We start from the raw sequence: 20226 nt of genomic DNA on the forward strand, positions 1-20226 counted from the left end.
GGTGGTTACCGAATGGTGATTTTCTAACCCCATCATTCCTTCTACTTTACAGGCTGGCTTTCTCCTGCAAGACTTTCCCTCTGTTGGGGCAGGGTCTCAGAGCCGTGGGGTTGGGAGAAACGGGGCTGGGAGCAGCAGGATCTGGCCAGGCCATTAGATCCTCCCTGGGGATTTTCTTGAAAACCAGTCCAGGAAATAAACTGGCTATAAAGCCAGTCTCCATGCAAGTGTCCAGGGAGGCAGGTCTGGGGCCAAGGCCATCTCTGGGCACATCTGGGCTGCATTAGTGACCTGGCGGCCACTCATGGGTGTCCTCTGAGCTGGGACAAGGGTCTCCTGGTAGACAAGGATCAGGGCCATCCTTGCTCTTCTTTGCTTTCAAATTTTCTCTCTCTCTCTCTTTCTTTCTTTCTCTTTTTTTTTTTTTGACAGAGTGTCACTCTGTCATCCAGGCTGGAGTGCAGTGGCTCAATCTCAGCTCACTACAGGCTCAACCTCATGGGCTCAAGCAATCCTCCCAGCTCAGGCTCTTGAGTAGCTGGGAGTAAACACACATGCCATCATAACTGGTTAATTTTTGTATTTTTGGCAGAAATGGAGTTTCGTCATGTTGCCTAGGCTGGTCTCAAACTCCTAAACTCAAACTATCCTCCCACCTCAGCTTCCCAAAGTGCTGGGATTACAGTCATGAGCCACCACACCCGGCCCAAATTGTCAGTTTCCTAAATGTTACAGGAATGTATTCCCTCCTTGAAGAGTGAGAAGGTGAGATGTCAAGTTCAAGTGGCATGTGATCAATACCCTCTATCCTTATGCCTTTACTGTCCCCAGCATGATGCCGTGGAGAACTTGGTTTACATCTTTATCAGTTAAAAAAATGAGCAACTATCTTTCTTTTCTTTCTTTTTTTTATTTTTGGAGCCTCTTTTTTTTTTTTTTTTTTTTTTTTTAGACAGAGTCTTGCTCTGTTACCCAGGCTGGAGTGCAATGGCATGATCTCGGCTCACTGCAACCCCTTCCTCCTGGGTTCAAATGATTCTCATGTCTCAGCCTCCTAAGTAGCTGGGATTACAGGTGTGTGTCATGAAGCCTGGTTAATTTTTTTGTATTTTTAGTAGAGACAGGGGTTTCACCATGCTGGCCAGGCTGGTCTTGAAATCCTGGCCTCAAGTGATCTGCCTGCCTCAGCCTTCCAAAGTGCTGGGGTTACAGGCGTGAGCCACTGCACCTGGTCCATTTTGAATTTTTGTTTTTGAGTTTGTTTAGCCAGACTTTCTTCTGCTGTGACACCCAAAGTTAGGTGATCTATTAGTTTCCTAGGGCTGCCCTCACCAAATTCCCATGAACTGGGTTGAGAACAGCAGAAGTTTATTCCTTCATGGTTCCGGAGGTCAGAGCGGGACATCAAGGCATCATCGCAGGGCTGCACTCCTGCCAAAGACTCTAAGCGAGAGCCCTTTCTTGCCTCTTCTCTGTGTCTCTGTGTCTCTGTTTCTGTCTTTTTTTTTTGAAATGAAGTCTCACTTTCTCATCCAGCCTGGAGTGTAGTGGCACAATCTTGGCTCCCTGCAACCTCCACCTGCTGGGTTCAAGCGATTCTCCTGCCTCAGCCTCTGGAGCAGCTGGGATTACAGGCGTGTGCCACCACCACGTCCGGCTAATTTTTGCATTTTTTGTAGAGAGGGGGGTTTCACCATGTTGGCCAGGCTGGTCTCAAACTCCTGACCTCAGGTGAGCTGCCTGCCTCAGCCTCCTAAAGTGATAGGCATGAGCCACCTCGCCTGGCTGGCCATCTGTTTTCCTTAAGACACCAGTCACTGGATGTGGCGGCCACCCTGATCCAGGATGATCTCATCTTTACTTGATTGCATCCTCAAAGATCCTGTTTCCAAATAAGTCCACATTCACAAGTCCTGGGAATTGACTTGAACATATCTCTGGGGTCTACAATTCAACCCAGGTGTATCGGTGGCTATAGCCAAAGGTTAGGCAGGTCTTTCTCAGGCCTGGAATGAATCCAGGTGCACTTATTTATTGATTTATTTGGGGGTGGGGTCTCACTCTGTTGCCCAGGCAGAAGTGCAGTGGTGTAATCACAGCTCACTGTAGCCTCAAGCAGATCCAGGAAATTTTTATTATTCACTCACTGCAGGAGGGTCAGTAAGGCGGCCTGGAGGAGGGAATCCTTAGGAGAAGACTTGAGAAGTGAGTAGAATTTTGCCTCTGTTTCTCTCTCTCTCTCTCCCCGCCCCCCGCCCACAACAAGGGCACTGGGGAGCCATGGGAGGGGCTGGCAGGGAGGGGACTGAGTGGGTTTCCTCTTTGGAAAGATCCCTGGGGCCACTGTGATGGGAGCTGCTCTGGCAGCAGGAAGAGCAGCTGAGGAGGTGGCCATGGCCCTGTGGTGGTGGCAGATGAGGCAGGGATGCTGTTTGGTGACCCATGGATGAGAAGACTGAGGGAGGAGATAAAGGATGGTGCCTGGCCTGGATTTTTCACCAAGTTAGGGAAATAAGGACCCAGGGAGGCAAAGAGCAATCACTCAGGCGAATGATGATGGTAACAGAAACACTTCATCTCGGTTCACTACCTGTTTTGCACAGATTATTTAATCATCACAACAGCCCAAGGCAATATGGGTATAAGAGGCGATCCTACAGAGGTCGGGGCTCTACAGCCAAACTTCCTGGGCTCGGTCTCTGCTCCACTGCCTACCTGCTGTGTGACCTAGAACAAGCTGTTCAACTTCTCTGAGTGTTCATTTTCTTATCTGACAAGCAGCCCCTCCTTCCTGAGGTTGTTGTACAGATTCAGTGAGTAAATGCTTATAAATTGGTGGCCCTTGGGCCTGGAAGAGTAAGTTTCAGTGGCTGTGACTGTGCCCATTTTACGAATATGAAGAAAGGGCTCTGGGAGAGTAGCAAAGCTTTCCAAGTTCATCTAGAGGATAATCCTACTGTTTCAGGTGCTCTTCATCCCTTACCGTAGTCTGAGGACCTGAGCTGGCCTGCAGATGCCCAGGGTCTGGCATCCTGTGTCATCCCCTGGAATCCTGAGTGCCAGGGCTGGGCAGCCCCAACCTGGAGCCAGGAGACCTGCCATGCACAATTCCTCTCTGGGTACAAGCTGGAAAGTCCTCAGGCTAGGGGACCAAGGGTACCAAACTCAATTCTATTTAGCTGGAGCTATGGGCTGAAATAAAGACTTTATTTCAGGGCTGAAAAGGTAGCAGCAAGGAGAAATGAAACCAGTGTGTCACTCGAGGGAGCCCTCAGGACGGGGAGCCCTCAAAGAAGCCCATCTTTACCCCAGGGAAAGACCCAGCGCTAGGCAAGGGGCTTTCCCAAGGTCGTCAGTCTTCTGCTTGCAGGTATAAATGCCACCAATGCCGCACTTCATGACCCCAGATGAGTCCCTGTCTTCTCCAGGCTTCACTTTGCAGGTCACCAAAATGTGCTCAACCTTTGACCCAATAACAAAATAAAAAGCACATAAACACACACATTTTACCCAGCACGTAAAATGTGCTGTAAACACCATCAACAGCTTAAAAGCCCAGCACAAGCGGATTGTATGTGTTACTTGGAGTCCTCATGTGTTCTGAAAACTTTGCAATTATAGATAATACAATCCCTAAAATATACATAGTAGGTACTCTTTCTTTCTTTCTTTTTTTAAAGACGGGGTTTCACCATGTTGGTCACGCTGGTCTTGAACTCCTGACCTCAGGTGATCCGCCCACCTTGGCCTCCAAAGTGCTTGGATTACAGGCGTGAGATACCGTGCCCGGCAGTATGTACACTTTCTCTCTCTCTCTCTTTCTTTTTTTTTTTTTTTTTTTTTTGAGACTGGGTCTCGCTCTGTCTTGTGGGATGGAGTGCAGTGGTGTGATCTTGGCTCGCTGCAACCTTGACCTCCTGGGCCCAAGTGATCCTCCCGTCTCAGCCTCCTCAGTAGCTGGGACTACAGGTGCATGCCACCACACCTGGCTAATTTTTGTGTATGTATTTTTTCTTTTGTAGAGACGGGGTCTCCACACGTTGCCCAGGCTGGTCTCAAACTCTGGAGCACAAGCGATCCTTCTGCCTCAGCTTCCCAAAGTGCTGGGATAACAAGCAGGAGCCACCATGCCCAGCCCATTATATGTATCTCATATGAACAGAGAAAGAATAAGCCTGGCACGTGATTAGCAGCCCAAAATGCTACTGCTTTTTTTTTTTTTTCTCCTCGAGGTGGAACCTCCCTCTGTCGCCCAGCCTGGAGTGCGATGCCACAATCTCGGCTCACTGCAACCTCCACCTCCCAGGTTCAAGCACTTCTCCTGCCTCAGCTTCCCAAGTAGCTGGGATTACAGGCATGCACCACCATGCCCAACTAATTTTTATATTTTTAATAGAGACAAGATTTCACCATGTTGGTCAGGCTGGTCTCGAATTCCTTATCTCAGGTGATCCACCTGCCTTGGCCTCCCAAAGTTCTGGGATTACAGGCGTGAGCCACTGTGCCCAGGCCTAAAATGCTTCTTGAACAATTAAATGAATGAAGGAATGAGTGGTCAGTACTCAGTGAATATTTGTTTTCAGAAAGGAAAGGAGAGAAAGAAAGGAAAAAAGACAGGATCTGGAAGGATTTGTACCCACAGTCACAGTGATTTTCTGGGAGGGGAGGCTGAGGCACTGGTGAGGGGAGGACATTTCCTGTTACGTAATTTTTCACCTCTTCCTCTTCTGTGTTATGATAGCTTCCCCGCAGGAAGCATCTTTTTTTTTCCCTTGAGATGTAGTCTCCCATCATCAAGCAGTCAATAGTCCCATGGACAGCCAGGCATGGTGGCTCATAACTCTAATCCCAGCACTTTGGGAGGCCAAGGTGGGTGGCTCATGAGGTCAGGAGTTTGAGACCGGCCTGGCCAAGATGTTGAAATCCTGTCTCTACTAAAAATACCAAAATTAGCCGGGCGTGGTGGCACGCACCTGTAATCTCAGCTACTCAGGAGGCTGAGGCAGAAGAATTGCTTGAACTGGGGAGGCGGAGGTTGCAGTGAGCTGAGATTGCGCCACTGCACTCTAACCTGGGTGACAGAGCAAGACTCATCTCAAAAATAAGAAAATAAAGATAAATAGTCCCATGGACAAACTCAATTGTCACACATTGCCTTGAGAAGGTGCCGACAGGCGGAAAGAGCAGTTTGCCAAGCAGCCTGGAAAAATGGTATGGAACCATCTCTTTTTTCTTTTTTATTTCTTTTCTTTTCTTTTCTTTTTTGAGACAGTCTTACTCTGTTGCCCAGGCTGGAGTGCAGTGGCGCCATCTCGGCTCACTGCCACCTCCACCTTCTGGGTTCGAGCAATTCTCCCACCTCAGCTTCCTGAGTAGCTGGAACCACAGGTGCATGCCACTATGACTGACTGATTTTTTGTATTTTTTGTAGAGATGAGGTTTCACCATGATGCCCACACACTGGTCTCGAACTTCTGAGCTTAGGTAATCCACACGCCTCAGCTTCCCAAAGTGCTGGGATTGCAGGCGTGAGCCACTGTGCCTGGCCAATGCCCCATTTCTGTAAAATTTTACCTCCAGCTTTATCCAACTTTGCCTTCACAGAGAAGGAAGCGCCTGTCTGACCCGGGGGTCAACAGTGGTTCTATTTGGATGGTGGGATGTCTGGGTTAAGTTTTCTTTTTTATAGATCTCTGAATTTCTGTAATGAGCACTGCCAGGCAGGGTTTTGGGTTTTTATAAGTTCACACCTGTAGTTCCAGGATTTTGGGAGGCCGAGGCAGGAGGATCCCTTAAGGCTAGGCGTTCAAGGCCAGCCTGGGCAACATAACGGGACCCTGTCTCTATAAAAAAATAGTAATAGTAATGAGTATGTATTTTTCATTCTAAATAGAAACACACACACAGAAGAATGCAACGCTTGACAATGTTCTGGGATGTAGGGGGTCTGGCACTCTGCAGTTACTGCCACCCTGTCACTCTTGAGGGCCATGGAGTGATGTCTGGGTGCCCTGTGGTGCCCACCCTGAGCATTGCCAGTGAAGTGAACTCATCCTCCGCCTCGGTGTCTATGACAGCTCATTCTTCAACCCTGGAGGGCTGCTTTTCACCAAGACCACAAATACTCACTGAGACCACAAATCTCTACTGAGACCAAGAATCTTCACCTTGTAGGCCACTCACTGCTGTGACTCAATCATTCCAGGGAATGAGGTGGGTGGGGTGAGAACCCCTTCAAGAGAGGCAGGGACTAAGCTCAGAAAAGACTTGTCCAAGAATGCATAGCCATTAGGTAAGTGGTGTGGTGGCACCAGGATTTTTTTTTTTTTTTGAGACGGAGTTTCACTCTGTCACCCAGGCTGGAGTGCAGTGGCTTGATCTCGGCTCACTGCAACCTCTGCCTCCCAGGTTCAAGTGATTCCCCTGCCTCAGCCTCCTGAGTAGCTGGGATTACAGGTGTGCGACACCATGCCCGGCTAATTTTTTTTGTATTTTTACTAGAAACGAGGTTTCACTGTGTTAGCCAGGATGGTCTCGATCTCCTGACCTTGTGATCTGCCCACTTCAGCATCCCAAAGTGCTGGGATTACAGGCCAGCACTGTGAGCCAGCGGTGAGCCACCGCACCCAGCCCCACACCAGGATTTTAAAAAATGGCTGTATTGAGATACAACACACACGCCTCACAATTCATCCACTTAAAGGCTACATCACTTAAAGGGTGTTCAGTAGGCTTTCGTATCTTCACAGGGTTGTGCAACCATCATCCCTGTCTAACTCCAGAACATCCCATCACCTGAAAAGAAAGCCCATAGCCATTAGCAGTCACTCCCCATTTCCTCCTCCTCTCAGCTCTTGGCAACCACTAACCGGCTTTCCATCTCTATGGCTTTGCCTATCCTAGACATGTCACAGAAATGGCATCATAGCAATGAATCATACAAGTCATCATGCTGTCTTTTGGGTCTGGCCTCTCTCACGTAGCATAGTGTTTCTGAGGTTCATCCGTGTTGCAGTGCATAACTTCATTCTTTTTGTGGCCAATAATATTGTCTGGATGAATATGGCACATTCTGTTCATTCATTCACCAACTGATGGACATTTGGGTTCATAAGTGGAAACACTTTGGGGCTATTATGAAGAATACAGCTGTGAATATTTCCGTCAGGTTTGCGTGGGGATGACAAGCAGTGTATGAGAGAGCTCAAGTTGCTCTGCATCCGTGTCAGCACTTGTCATTAGCAGCTTTAATTTTTTTTTTTTTTTTTTTTTTTTGAGATGGAATCTGGCTTTGTCACTCAGGCTGGAGTGCAATGGTGTGATCTTGGCTCACTACAACCTCTGCCTCCTGGGTTCACGCAATTCTCCCACCTCAGCCTCCCAAGTAGCTGGGATTATAGGCGTGTGTCACCACACTTGGCTAATTTTTGTATTTTTAGTAGAGATGGGGTTTCGCCATGTTGGCCAAGCTGGTCTCAAACTCCTGACTTCAGGCAATCCACCCGCCTTGGCCTCCCAAAGTGTTGGGATTACAGGCATCAGACACTGCACCCTACCTGGTTTTAATCTTTTGTTTTGTTTTATTTTTGTTTTTTTAGGATAAGGTCTGACTCTGTCACTCAGGCTGAAGTGCAGTGTCATGATCATAGCTCACTGCAGCCTCGCCCTCCCAGGCTCAAATGATCCTCCCACCTCAGCCTCCTGAGTAGCTGGGACCACAGGTGTACAACACCATGCCTGGCTAATTTTTTATTTATTTATTTTTTTTCCGAAATGGAGTCTTGCTCTGTCGCTTAGGCTGGAGTGCAGTGGTGCAATCTCTGCTCACTGCAACCTCCGCCTCCTGGGTTCAAGCAATTCTCTTCCTTAGGCTCCCAAGTAGTTGGGATTACAGATGCCCACCACCATGCCTGGCTAATTTTTGCATTTTTGTAAAGACGGGGTTTCATCATGTGGGCCAGGTTGGTCTTGAACTCCTGACCTCGTGATCCACCCACCTTGGCCTCCCAAAGTGCTGAGATTACAGGTGTGAGCCACTGCGCCCAGTCAATTTTTTAATTTTTTGAAAGATAAGGGTCTCTCTACGTTGCCCAGGCTGGTTTCAATCCACTGGGCTCAAGTGAGCCTCCTGCCTCAGCCTCCCAAAGTGCTGGGATTACAGGTGTGAGTCACCACACCCAGTCTGTTTTTATCTTTTATTTTAGCCATTTTAGTAGCTGTGTGTGTGTAACAGGTTGTGCAAGATGTAATTGACAGTAAAGGGCCATATACAAAGTACAAAATTTGGTAAGTTTTTTTTCTTTTGGGAAATAAAGGAGTGGCGTTTCTGGGTCATGTAGTAACTCTCTTGAGGGCACCAGAATTGGAAAGGGACCTGCCCTGTGGCAGGGCCATGTCATTTCTTCTGGCGGGGTCCACTGCCTTGGGAAGGAGAGGCTGGGGTGTCCCTGACGGGGCTGAGCCCTGGCTTTCATCCAGACTCTCTTCTCTGGGCAGGGGGCAAGTCTGCAGAAGGTTCGAGGCTCGCAGCTCAGTCCTTCCTGCATTCAGCACATGTGCACTGGGTCCTAAGGTCGCCGGGCCCGGAGTGACACAGCAGGGAACAGACAAGTCCCTGTTCTCAGGGTGCTGACAGTTCGCCTTGGCTTGAGAAGGACACAGTTTGAGGCCGGGTGCGGTGGCTCACGCCTGTAATCCCAGCACTTTGGGAGGCCAAGGTGGGCGGATCACAAGGGTAAGAGATGGAGACCAGCATGGCCAACATAATGAAACCCTGTCTCTACTAAAAATAGAAAAAAATATTAGCTGGGCATAGTGGTGAACACCTGTAGTCCCAGCTACTTTGGAAGCTAAGGCAGGAGAATCACTTGAACCTGGGAGACGGCAGTTGCAGTGAGCCGAGATCAGGCCACTGCACTCCAACCTGGGTGAAAGAGCGAGACGCCACCTCAAAAAAAAAAAAAAAGAAAAAACAGAGCCGGGTGTGGTGGCGCGTGCTTGTAGTCTCAGCTACTCAGGAGGCTGGGATGGGAGGATCGCTTGAGCCCAGGAGTTCTGGGCTGTAGTGCGCTATGCCGATTGGGTGTCCGCACTAATTTTGGCATCAATATGGTGACCTCCCAGGAGCAGGGGACCACCAGGTTGCCTAAGGAGGAGTGAACTGGCCCAGGTTGGAAACAGAGCAGGTCAAAACTCCTGTGCTGATCAGTAGCAGGATCGAACCTGTGAACAGCCACTGAACTCCAGCCTGGGCAAATAGTGAGACCCCATCTCTTAAAAAAAAAAAATTGTGCTCTTTGAGAAGGACACAGTCTGTCAGGGATCCTGGCTGAGGCCGAGCAACTGGTTCTGGAGCCCAGGAATAGGTTCTCCCTGCAGTGTCCAGAGAAGCATGGTGCCATTACTATCACACCCCCATTCAGACAGAGGAGGAGGCCCAAGTCCCAGAGGGAGCCAGGATTTGCAGGAGGGCCTGCCAGGTGATAATGGGTGAGCAAGGATTTGAACCCACTTCTCAGGGAAGGGAGTGATGTTGCCCAGGAAGAGTGCAGGGTGCTGTGGGAGAGCCATGGGAGGACACAGCTTAGTCAGGGACTCGGGGACACTAGGCAGAGGCTTCCCAGAGAAAAGGAGTAGGAGTCAGCCAGGCGAAGAGAACTGGAAGAGGGGGAGGAGTGGCAGGCAGAGAGATGACAAGTGTCAAGGCCCTGGGGTGGGGGACACACTTGGGGTGTTCAAGACATGGCAGGAGGTCAGTGTGGCTGGGGGGAGAGGTAGGAGGAAGGTGGGCAGGGGCTGCTCCCCCCACCCCACCGGCCTCATGGGCCACAGCCAGTGGGAATTCACCGCGGAGGAACGACTTCCCTCTGTCTGTGTGTGGGAAACAGGCTGTGGGGACTGAAGGAAGTGGGACACCAGGGCGGAGGCACCTGCAGCTTGTGGCTTTCCCTGGCAGGTCAGCAGAGGAGGAAGGGGCAGGAGCTGTCTTTGTGGATGGACTGGGTGGGGCTGGAGAGTGAGTGACTGCAGGGACCAGGCTGGGGAAGGGTTGCAGCCCTCATGAAAGGGTGGGTGGATGCTGGCAGCAAGACTGGGTGCCCAGGAGAAGAGTCAGGGAGGAAAACGTGGAAAGGCAATTCTTTCCCTCCCTCCTTCTCTTCCCACCTCTCTTTCTCTCTCTCCTCCCTTCCCTTCCCCTCCCTTCTTCCTTCCTTCCTTTCCTTTCTTTCCTTTCTCTTTCTCTCTTCTTTCTTTCTTTCTCTTTCTTTCTTCCTTTTTCTCTTTTCTTTCTTTCCTTCCCTCCCTCCCTCTCTCCCTCCCTCCCCCTCTTTCTTTCTTTCGTCTCTCTCTCTCCCTCAGGCTGGAGTACAGTGGCGAGATCTCAGCTCACTGCAACCTCCACCTCTCTGGTTCAGGAAATTCTCCTGCCTCAGCCCCCCAAGTAGCTGGGATTACAGGTGCTCGCCAGCCTACCTGGCTAATTTTTGTATTTTTGGTAGAGACGGGGGCTAGTCTTGATCTCCTTTCTTCAGTGATCCTCTCACTTCGGCCTTCCAAAGTGCTGAGATTACAGACGTGACCCACCATGCTCAGCTCATCCATATATTTTAATTAGTGAAAATATATAATATTCACATTTTTGGTCCATTTTAAAACTGACATCTGTTATTTATTTTTGAGAGTTCATTAGATAGTCTGGATACAGGTTCTTGGTTTTTTTTTGAGACAAGGCCCACTGTGTTGCCCAGGTTGGAGTGCAGTGGCGGGATCATAGCTCACTGCTGCCTTGACCTCCTGGGCTTAAGTGATCCTCCCACCTCGGCCTCTCAAACTGTTGGGATTACAGGCATGAGCCACCACACCCAGCCACAGTTTCTTTATCAGACGTATATTTTGCATGGTTTCTTTCTAATGTGGGAATTTCTTTCCGATTATCCTTTGCCCCGCTTTTTATTGGGCTATTGAATTTGTAGATGCAGGGTCTTGCTATGTTGTCCAGGCTAGTCTCAAATTCTTGGGTTCAAGTAATCCTACTGCCTCAACCTTTCAAGGTGCTGGGATTATAGATGTGAGTCACTGCCGGCTTTGCATTTCTTCCAGTCTTCAACTTCCAGCTACCAACCCCGCCTCCCTCATTCAGGAGGTTGAGCTGGGGGTGTGGAAAGAGAAACATTGTCTAATCCAGGGACAAATTCTACCTCTGCCCTTCACTGCACCTCACTCAGCCTCAGTTTGCTCATTCACTTAATAGGGATAAATAAAGTAGCCTCACCTCGGCTGACGTGAGTTTCCACAAGGAATATGCTGGAAACGCTGTCTGGCAGTTTTATTGCTGTCATTTTCGCCCCTGTAGGTGACTAAATGTGGCTTAGAGTGCAAGTGTTAGAGCTCAAATCCCAGCTCTGCTGCTCCCTGGCTGCATGACTCTCCCATGCAAGAGCCGCTCCCGTGTTCGTTTCTCCATCTGGAATGTGGTTGAGATGAGGCTTGAATATATGAATTACATGAATTGCATGCAAGGAAAGTCCCCCCCACAGAGTAAAGGCTCAGGAAATGATTTTTTTTTTTTTTTTTGAGATGGAATCTTGCTCTTGTTGCCCAGGCTGGAGTGCAATGGTGTGATCTCAGCTCACTGCAACCTCTGTCTCCTGGTTTCAAGTGATTCTCCTGCCTCAGCCTCCCAAGTGGCTGGGATTATAGGCGTCTGCCACCACGCCCAGCTAATTTTTGTGTTTTTAGTAGAGAGAAGATTTCACCATGTTGGCTGGTCTCGAACTCCTGACCTCAAATGATCCTCCTGTCTGGGCCTCCCAAAGTGCTGGGATTATAGGCATGAGCCACCTCGCCTGGCCAAGAAAAGGATATTTTTATTGCATGCATCTTCACATGGAGATGAGTGACCAGGAAGAATCCTACCAATGGGTGTGGAGGTGGACATTGTTCTCAAACTCTTTCTCTCTTTCGTCTCTCCCTTGCTGCCTGGGGACAGTCCCTGTGCTAAAAGATGGGGAATCAGACGTGAATCAGACCTGACCTTGCCCCGTCACATCAGTGGACCAGAGGAGAGACCCTGGTTCAACTCTCAGCTTGGCTACCGACCTGCTAGGGGGTCTCGGTTCACTCTCTTAACCTCTTCGAGCCTCAGTGCCTTCATCTGGAAAAGGGACATTCTGCAGATTCCTGGACTGGCAGAGTGGTTGAAAGGAATAGAAAGAAAGAAAGAAAGCATGAGAAGTACCTATGGTAAATGAGGAAGGAATGATAGCTAAGCACGGTCTTGCCACAGGGCCTTTGTGTATGCATTTTCTGCTTCTTGAAACACTCTTCCAGGAAGATGCTTTAATGAGGGGGCTTCCAGCAGCGGCACCAGTGGCAAGAGGACAGCTACTTCGGAAGCTAAGGCAGGAGAATCACTTGAACCTGGGAGACGGGCAGGGTCTAGATGTCCACAGGACTCCATCCCTCAAAAAGACCTTCCGGCCAGGCACCGTGGCTGATGTTTGTAATCCCAGCACCTTGGGAGGCCAAGGCAGGAGGATCGCTTGAGGCCAGGAGTTCAGGATCAGACTTGGCAACATGGTGAGACCCGTCTGTATTTAAAAGAAACAAAAACAGGCCGTATGTGGTGGCACATGCCTGTAATCCCAGCACTTTGGGAGGATCACTAGAGATTAGGAGTTAGAGACCAGCCTGGCCAACACTGTCTCTAACTCCTGTCTCTACTAAAAGTACAAAAGCCCCATCTCTACTAAAAGTACAAAAATCAGCTGGGTGGCTGGGCACGATGGCTCACGCCTGTAATCCCAGCATTTTGGGAGGCTGAGGTTGGTGGATCACCTGAGGTCAGGAGTTTGAGACCAGCCTGGCCAACATGGTAAAACCCCGTCTTAACTAAAAATACAAAAATTAGCTGGGCATGGTGGCGGGCACCTATAATCCCAGCTACTTGGGAGGTGGAGGTTGCAGTGAGTGGAGATCATGCCACTGCACTCTAGGCTAGGTGACAGAGAGAGACTCCATCTCAAATAATAATAACAATAATAATTAGCTGGGCATGGTGGCGCAGGCCTGCAGTCCCAGCTACTTAGCAGGCTGAGGCAGGAATACGGCTTGATCCTGGGGGTAGGGAGGTTGCAGTGAGCTGAGATGGCGCCACTGCACTCCAGCCTGGGCAGAGCAAAACTCTGGTTCCAAAAATAAATAAAATAAAATAAAAACAAAAGAGCTTCCCTGACCATCGCAGGAGCCATTTCAAGCCCACCACCCTCACTCCTCAACCCTATGTTATTTCCCAGCACTCACTGGCACCTGATACTTTATTTCAGGGGTTTCTTTGCCAGTGTCTGGTTCCCCCGATGGGAAGTCGGCCCCAGGAGGGCAAGGAGCTTTGCGTCTGTTCCCTGCAATACCCCAAGTCCCTAGACTAGTACAGGGGCAGGGACTCCACAGCGAAGCTGGGCTGGGAGCCGACTCGTAATCGCCCCCGCTCCTCCGGTACGACCTGGGACAACTTCTTCACCCCTGAGCCTCTGCCCTCCTGCAAAGGCTCGGAGAAGCCCTTCCTGTCCAGGTCGGCTGGACGGTGCCGTGGGTTCCGAGGCCCCTCTGCACCCAGGCCCAGCGCAGGTCGCCGCGACGTTGGCTCTTTGTCTTCCGCGTGTTTCTGAACTTGGAGTTTGGAGGCTGCGCCTGCCCGGCCGGGGAGGGGGCCCTTTCTGCAGCCGCGGGCGGAGGCCCCTCGCAGCCCGGGCGCCCCTCCAGGCCGCGGCCCCGGCGAGACGAATGCAGCACACGGCCGCCTTTATGGGGCCCGCAGACAGCGCGTCGCCAGGCTAACCCTGCGTGGAAAATTCGGAGGTGGAAGGCGAGGCGCCTTAATGAGGAGGCCGCCAGCGGCGGCGGCGGCGAGGGGGCGGCGGGGGCCGGAAACGTGAGCCGGGCTGGGGGCGGCGGCCACCCCCGTGCATTCCCCGGCCCTCCCGGGACCCCCGCGCGCCAGGCCGGCAGGTGGAGGAGCAGGAGGCGCCCGCCCCGTCCCCGCCCTGGAAGGACGCCTTCAGGGCCAGGCTCCCCTGGCCTCGATGAACTCCTGGCTACTTAACAGGCCCTTCTTCCCTTTTGGGGCAGGAGGACTAAATCGCAGCCTGGGGCCCAGGACAAGGGAGCAACGGGAGACACCGTTCACTTATGGGTGCTGTAACACCATGGTCCGTCCCATGGGCCACAAGTTGAGGCTGAGACACTCAGGAGATGGTGGCACACTCAGATGCCAAAGCTGTGCCACATGGCCTAGGGGGACACCTGAACTGCACTAGAAATTGAGGCGGCCCCTGAAAGTGGAGGCCATTAATAAGATCAAAGTTGGTCGGGCGCGGTGGCTCACACCTGTAATCCCAGCACTTTGGGAGGCCTAGGCGGGCAGATCATGAGGTCAGGAGTTCGAGACCAGCATGGCCAACATATAGTGAAACCCTGTCTCTACCAAAAAGAAAAATACAAAAAATTAGCTGGGCATAATGGCGCATGCCTGTAATCTCAGCTACTTGGGAAGCTGAGTCAGGAGAATAGCATGAATCCAGGAGGGGGAGGTTGCAGTGAGCCGAGATTGAGCCACTGCACTCCAGCCTGGGCAACAGAATGAGATTTTGTCTCTCAAAATAATAATAATAATAATAATAATAATAATAATAATAATAAGTTAAAATAAGATCAAAGTTAAGGGCCCAGGACCTTCAGGTGCCCAGCCTGGAGCTGCATGGTGAGGCTGGAGCCACCCCAAGGTACTCTCTAAACCTCAGTTTCTCATCTGTCAAGTGGTGATGGGCCAAGCACTGTATCAGAAGCCCAAGAAAGAACAGAGGGCAGAAGACACCAGCTTCTTGACTCCTGGGTTTCCATCCCAGTCAACGCAACAGAGGAATGCCCTTGGCAGAGGGGCATAGAAACAGAAAGTGAAGTTGGGCATGGTGGCTCACACCTGCAATCACAGCACTTTAGGAGGCTGATGTAGGAGGATCGCTTGAGCCCAGGAGTTCAAAACCAGCCTGGACAACATAGCGAGATCCTGCCTTTACAAGAAATTTAAAAATTAGCTGGGCATGGTGGCACACACCTGTAGTCCCAGCTACTCAGGGAAACTGAGGTGGGAGGATTTCTTGAGTTGGGGAGGTTGAGGATGCAATGAGCTGTGATCATGTCACTGTATTCCAGCCTGGGAGACAGTGTAAGACCCTGTTTCAAAAAAGAAAGGGGAAGAGAGAGAGAGAGAAAGAGAGAGAGAGAGAGAGAGAGAGAGAGAGACAGTGTGGAGGGAGGGAAGAGAGGGGAGGGGAAGGGAGGAGAGGGGAGGGAAGGGGAGAGGAGGACAGGGGAGGGAAGGGGAGGGAAGGGAAGGGAAGGGGAGGGAAGGGAAGGGAAGGGAAGGGAAGGGAAGGGAAGGGAAGGGAAGGGAAGGGAAGGGAAGGGGAATATATAATTAATACTCTGGGGCCTTGGATTGGAAAGAGAGAGGAGGAATGGGAGAATCACTGGAGGAAAGGGAAGGCAAGTGACCTCCAGGATGTGGGACTTGGGGAAGGGGCAAAAGACAAATTTCTCTTTTCTTTTCTTTCTGTCTTGCTCTGTTGCCCAGACTGGAGTGCAGTGACACAATCTGGGCTCACTGCAGCCTCCACCTCCCAGGTTCAAGTGAGTCTCCTGCCTCAGCCTCCCAAGTAGCTGGAACTACAGGGGCCCCCCACCATGCCTGGTTAATTTTTGTATTTTTAGTAGAAACAGGGTTTCACCATGTTGGGCCAGGCTGGCCTCGAACTCTTGATCTCAGGTGATCCTCCCACCTTGGCCTTGAAAAGTGTTGGGATTACAGGCATGAGCCACTGCGCCCGGCCCAAAGGACCAATTTCAGACTCAGACTCAGAGAAGGCAGAAGCGAAGTTCAGGGCAGCCAGGCGTTGGTTTTTCATTTGCCGTTCCCTCTTCCCAGAACACTGTTTCTTACCCCTGTTGTCTCTGCAGCTGTTTCCCTCACTTCTGCTAGGCTGGGGCTCAAAGATCACCTCCTTAGAGAGGCCTTCTCAGACCATGTGTCTAAGCCCTGCTGCCTTAGCCTTTCTCTTTGCCTCCAGCAAAGACACATTTCTTTTTATTCTCCTGCATGCTTTTGGTTCACTTGTTTCTTGTCTGTCTCTTCACCTGCCTGTGAGCTCAGTGAGGGTGGGAACTTGATTCACAGCTATAACTTCTGCCTCCAACCCGGCACACAGTAGGTGCTCAAGAAATGCTCAAGGAATGAATGAATGAATGAATGAATGGACAAAGCCAAGCTGTGGAGGACAAAGAAAACCTCAGCTTTCTTTCTGGTGTCTTGGTTTCTGGCTAGCAGGGGACAGGTTTCCTCAGCTACTGACAAGCAGAGGGTCAGGTGAATGGACGATAGGGGACAGAGGGCTCCAGCTCTGTTCTCGCCTCTTCAGGCCCCACAGAGGAAGCTAATTTTCAACTTACTGCAAAACCTGTAGCAGAGCCGGGGCCTGGGAGCTGGGAGCCTGCTCTGCCTGCCACTGCTACGTGGTGAGAATTCTCACACATTGTAAACACCGCCCTGGCTCCCTTCTGGCTGGGGCAGTCAGCAGGACCTGTCCTGGGCTGGCCAGGAGGTTTCCAGGTACCCAGGGTGGATGGTGTGTGTGGAGGGGCCTCCTAGATCTGGGGATCCTTGTCTTGAGGGTGCGGCTTGGGCACTAGGTTCCAACAGACAGAATAGCTTGGAGCTCAAGGGTGAGCCAGCTGCTTGGGTTCAAATCCTGGCTTAGCCATTTAGAGTTGTGTAACCTTGGGCAAGCTGTTCCAACTGTGCTGTGGTACTCACTGTAAAAAGCTGTAATAATAGTGGTACTTGCAGGCTGGGCACGGTGGCTCACGCCTGTAATATCAGCACTTTTGGAGGCCAAGGCGGGAAGATCATGAGGTCAGGAGTTTGAGCCCAGTCTGACCAACATGGTGAAACCCTGTCTCTACTAAAAATACAAAAATTAGCCAGGCGTGGTGGCACGTGCCTGTAATCCCAGGTACTCAGGAGGCTGAGGCAGAAGAATTGCTTGAACCCAGGAGGTGGAGGTTGCAGCGAGCCAAGATGCGCCACTGCACTCTAGCCTGGGTGACAGAACAAGACTCCATCTCAAAAAAAAAAAAAAAAAAAAGAAGAAAGAAAAACCTGGGCCCAATTCAGGGGCTCTGATCAGCTCCTGTGCCATAGAGCTCTTCTTTGTTTATAGATTTAGATTTACATTTATAAATGAAATTGTATAGCATGAAAATAAAACATCATATTAGAGTCATTAAAATATTTAATCACTGAATGCTTGATATAGTGACAGCTGTGCTTTTTTTTTTTTTTTTTTTTGTTTTGAGACAGGCGCTTACTCTGTTGCTTGGGCTGGAATGCAGTGGCACGATTACAGCTCACTGCAGCCTCCACCTCTCAGGCCCAAGTGATCTCCCGCTTCAGCTCCCTGAGTAGCTGGGACCAGAGGCCCACACCACCGCACCTGGATAATTATTTGTGTTTTGGTAGAGATGGGGTTTCACCATGTTGCCCAGGCTCATCTCAAACTCCTCGGCCTCCCAAAGTGCTGGGATTACAGTTGTGAGCCACTATGCCTAGCTTGCTTTTTTGATAATGCGCTTAATAACAAGATCTAGTGTCTAGCCTAGTGACTGTGTTAATTTTGAAATCAGAAAGGGGATGATTCCTCTTTCTGTGACACTGTAAAGAGACATGGACAAGGGATTTCTGAGTGACAAAGCCACCATCCAGCCACTGACACTGTGTTTTCCCATGTCTGCTCGTAGGGAAGGAAATGCCAAATTCCAGTTGGCGGTTAGTGAAAATCAGGACATCCTTCTCTTCCCCAGTCCAAATTCACAGATCCCTGAATTCTCCTCGAGGCCCCTGGGGGTGGTGGTGAGTGACAGGATCTCACTGGGGATGGTGCAGGTGCCCAGGCAGAGGGGAGTCAGATGCGGCTCCCTCAGGGGTTTGAGCTGGAGCGCTGGGTGCCCAGTGCAGGGGCCTGGGTTGGAATCGGTCTCTGCCCACACTCCCTGGAGGCCTCGGTCTCCAGGCCCCTCTGAGGAATGACCTCCTTGGCCTCTAGTGTTGAATAAGGAGGAGATGGGACAGTGTGTGGCCTGTGTTGGCACAGGGGTCTGGGCTCTTGTGAGAGGGGTTGGGGGAGAGGCTGTCCTGTGCCTTGGAGGGGGCCCCTTCCCTACCCAATGGCCTCTCCGAGGCCTGGACCTATGTGGAAATGCCCGTTTTGTGTTTGTGTCATCTGGGTAAGCTGCTGTGTCTTTGTGCGTGGGGTTGGAGATGTGTGTGTGTGCAGGTGTGAGTGTAGGGGCACATCTGGGAAGAGTATTGGGGGGTATGAGTCAGCATGTACAAATCTGTGTGTGTCTGTGTTTGTGAGTGGGGGTCTGTTCTGAGAGTGGATTGTGTGTGTGTGTGTGTCAGGGTTTGGTATGGCATTCACAGGTCCGTGTGTGTGAGTTGGGGGTCTCTGGTGTGAGTTAGAGATCTCTGGTGTTAGTTGATGGGAGTGAATGTGAGATTGTGGGTATATTTGGGGACGTGGGGGATGGACTGATGTGTGTATGGGTGCATACACAGGCAGCAGGGTTGGTGGGGGGTGTCCAGTGTGTGTCTGTGTGAACGTGTGTGGCCCTGTCACCGCCGGCTCCAGGCCCAGCCACATAAACTTCACACCCCTGCGGGCGGGCTCCAGCAGCCCCACAGCAGCCACATAGGGCAATGGGAAGCAGATGGGCCAGGAAGGAGGCCATATGGGGACGGGGGTGGGGGCGCATTCCTCCCTCCCAGGGCCGCAGGAAACCCCCTGCCTGCCGGCCCCCCATCGGGGTGGGAGCTAGAACTGACACAGTAACAAATGTCCTGTAGCCAGCGTGGAGTCAGTGTGGAGCCAGCGCGGAGGCAGCCCCCACCCCACTGAGCAGAGAGAGAGAGAGAGAGAAAGAATAAGTGAGGGGATCCAGGAGATGCCGGCTGCGCCAGACAGTGCCCTGATAAGCCATACCTGACCCCACAGTTGTGCAACTTTGGGCACTGCACATACCCCCACTCTGGGCCTGTTTCCCCAGCAGGGTGGCTGTTTGGGATGGAAAATGGGGAAGTTTCCCCCTCCTCCCTCCCCCAGACCCTGCCTCAATTTCCAGACTCAGGGTAGGCCCTAACTCCAGAAACACTGGTAGATGTCAACAGCAACAGGGTAGGGAGCTGCTAGCCTGGACCCCTGACTGCATTCAGGCACTGGGTAGTGGCTAAGAGGCGGGCTCTGGGGCCAGACCTGCTTGGGTTCCAGTCCCTGCTCTGACGCTTCCTAACTGTGTGACTTTACCTGGCAAGTCACCTCCTCTGTGTCTCAGTTTCTTCTCTCTGAAGTGGAGGTAATAACAACAGCACCCCCCTCCACGCAGGTGGTGAAGGAAGGAAGCGCTCCTCCTGGGTCAGTCCCAGGTTTTGGCCAGGCTTGGGGCTGTGTAAATGTCAGCTACCAAGCACCAGTTCTAGGGAGCTTCCCACACCTGCAGGAGGTTGCCTGGACATACTTTGCAGAAGAGACCAGAGAGGTCAGGTCCTTGCTGGTTCACACAGGATTGAAGGGGCAGAGCTGGGTTCAAACCCAGGCCTTCCAGCCCTGGCGCCCACTCTCCTCACTGCCCCTCAGGGAGCTTGGCTGGCGCCTCCCTTCCCACCCTCTCCAGCTCCGCCCCCGCCCTGTCTAGGGCAAGCTGCTGGGCTGTTTCTTGTCACTTCCAGATGAGAGCAGAAGCTAGGGCCCTCTTACAGCTGAGACAAGGTCCAGGAGGTTGCTGGAAAGGCGGCCGGCTCCTCCCACTCTAACCCTGGCCCCGTTGGTGGGAGCCAGCCCTGCCTTTCAGACCCTGATTGGACTTAGGCAGCTCCAGGTGCAGACCTTGGCTCCCCTCTCCCTGCCTTGTGACTCAGGGCAAGTGCCTGGAGTGCTCAGAGTCTCAGGGGTGTCGTGCGGGTGACAGGCTCAGCAGAGACAGCCATGGGGAATGGCAGCGACTGTTCTTGAAGCGAGTGTCTTATGAATGGCCTCTGTTAGTTCCCCTCTCGTGGAGGTTGACATCAGACAGGGCCGGGGTGGAGGGAAGGGCTGGAAGCAGAGCTAGCTCTGGGTG

The sequence above is a fragment of the Aotus nancymaae genome, unplaced genomic scaffold, assembly GCF_030222135.1.
Source record: "Aotus nancymaae isolate 86718 unplaced genomic scaffold, 86718_ANA_hifiasm-v0.15.2.pri h1tg000029l, whole genome shotgun sequence".
NCBI classification, from domain to species: domain Eukaryota; kingdom Metazoa; phylum Chordata; class Mammalia; order Primates; family Aotidae; genus Aotus; species Aotus nancymaae.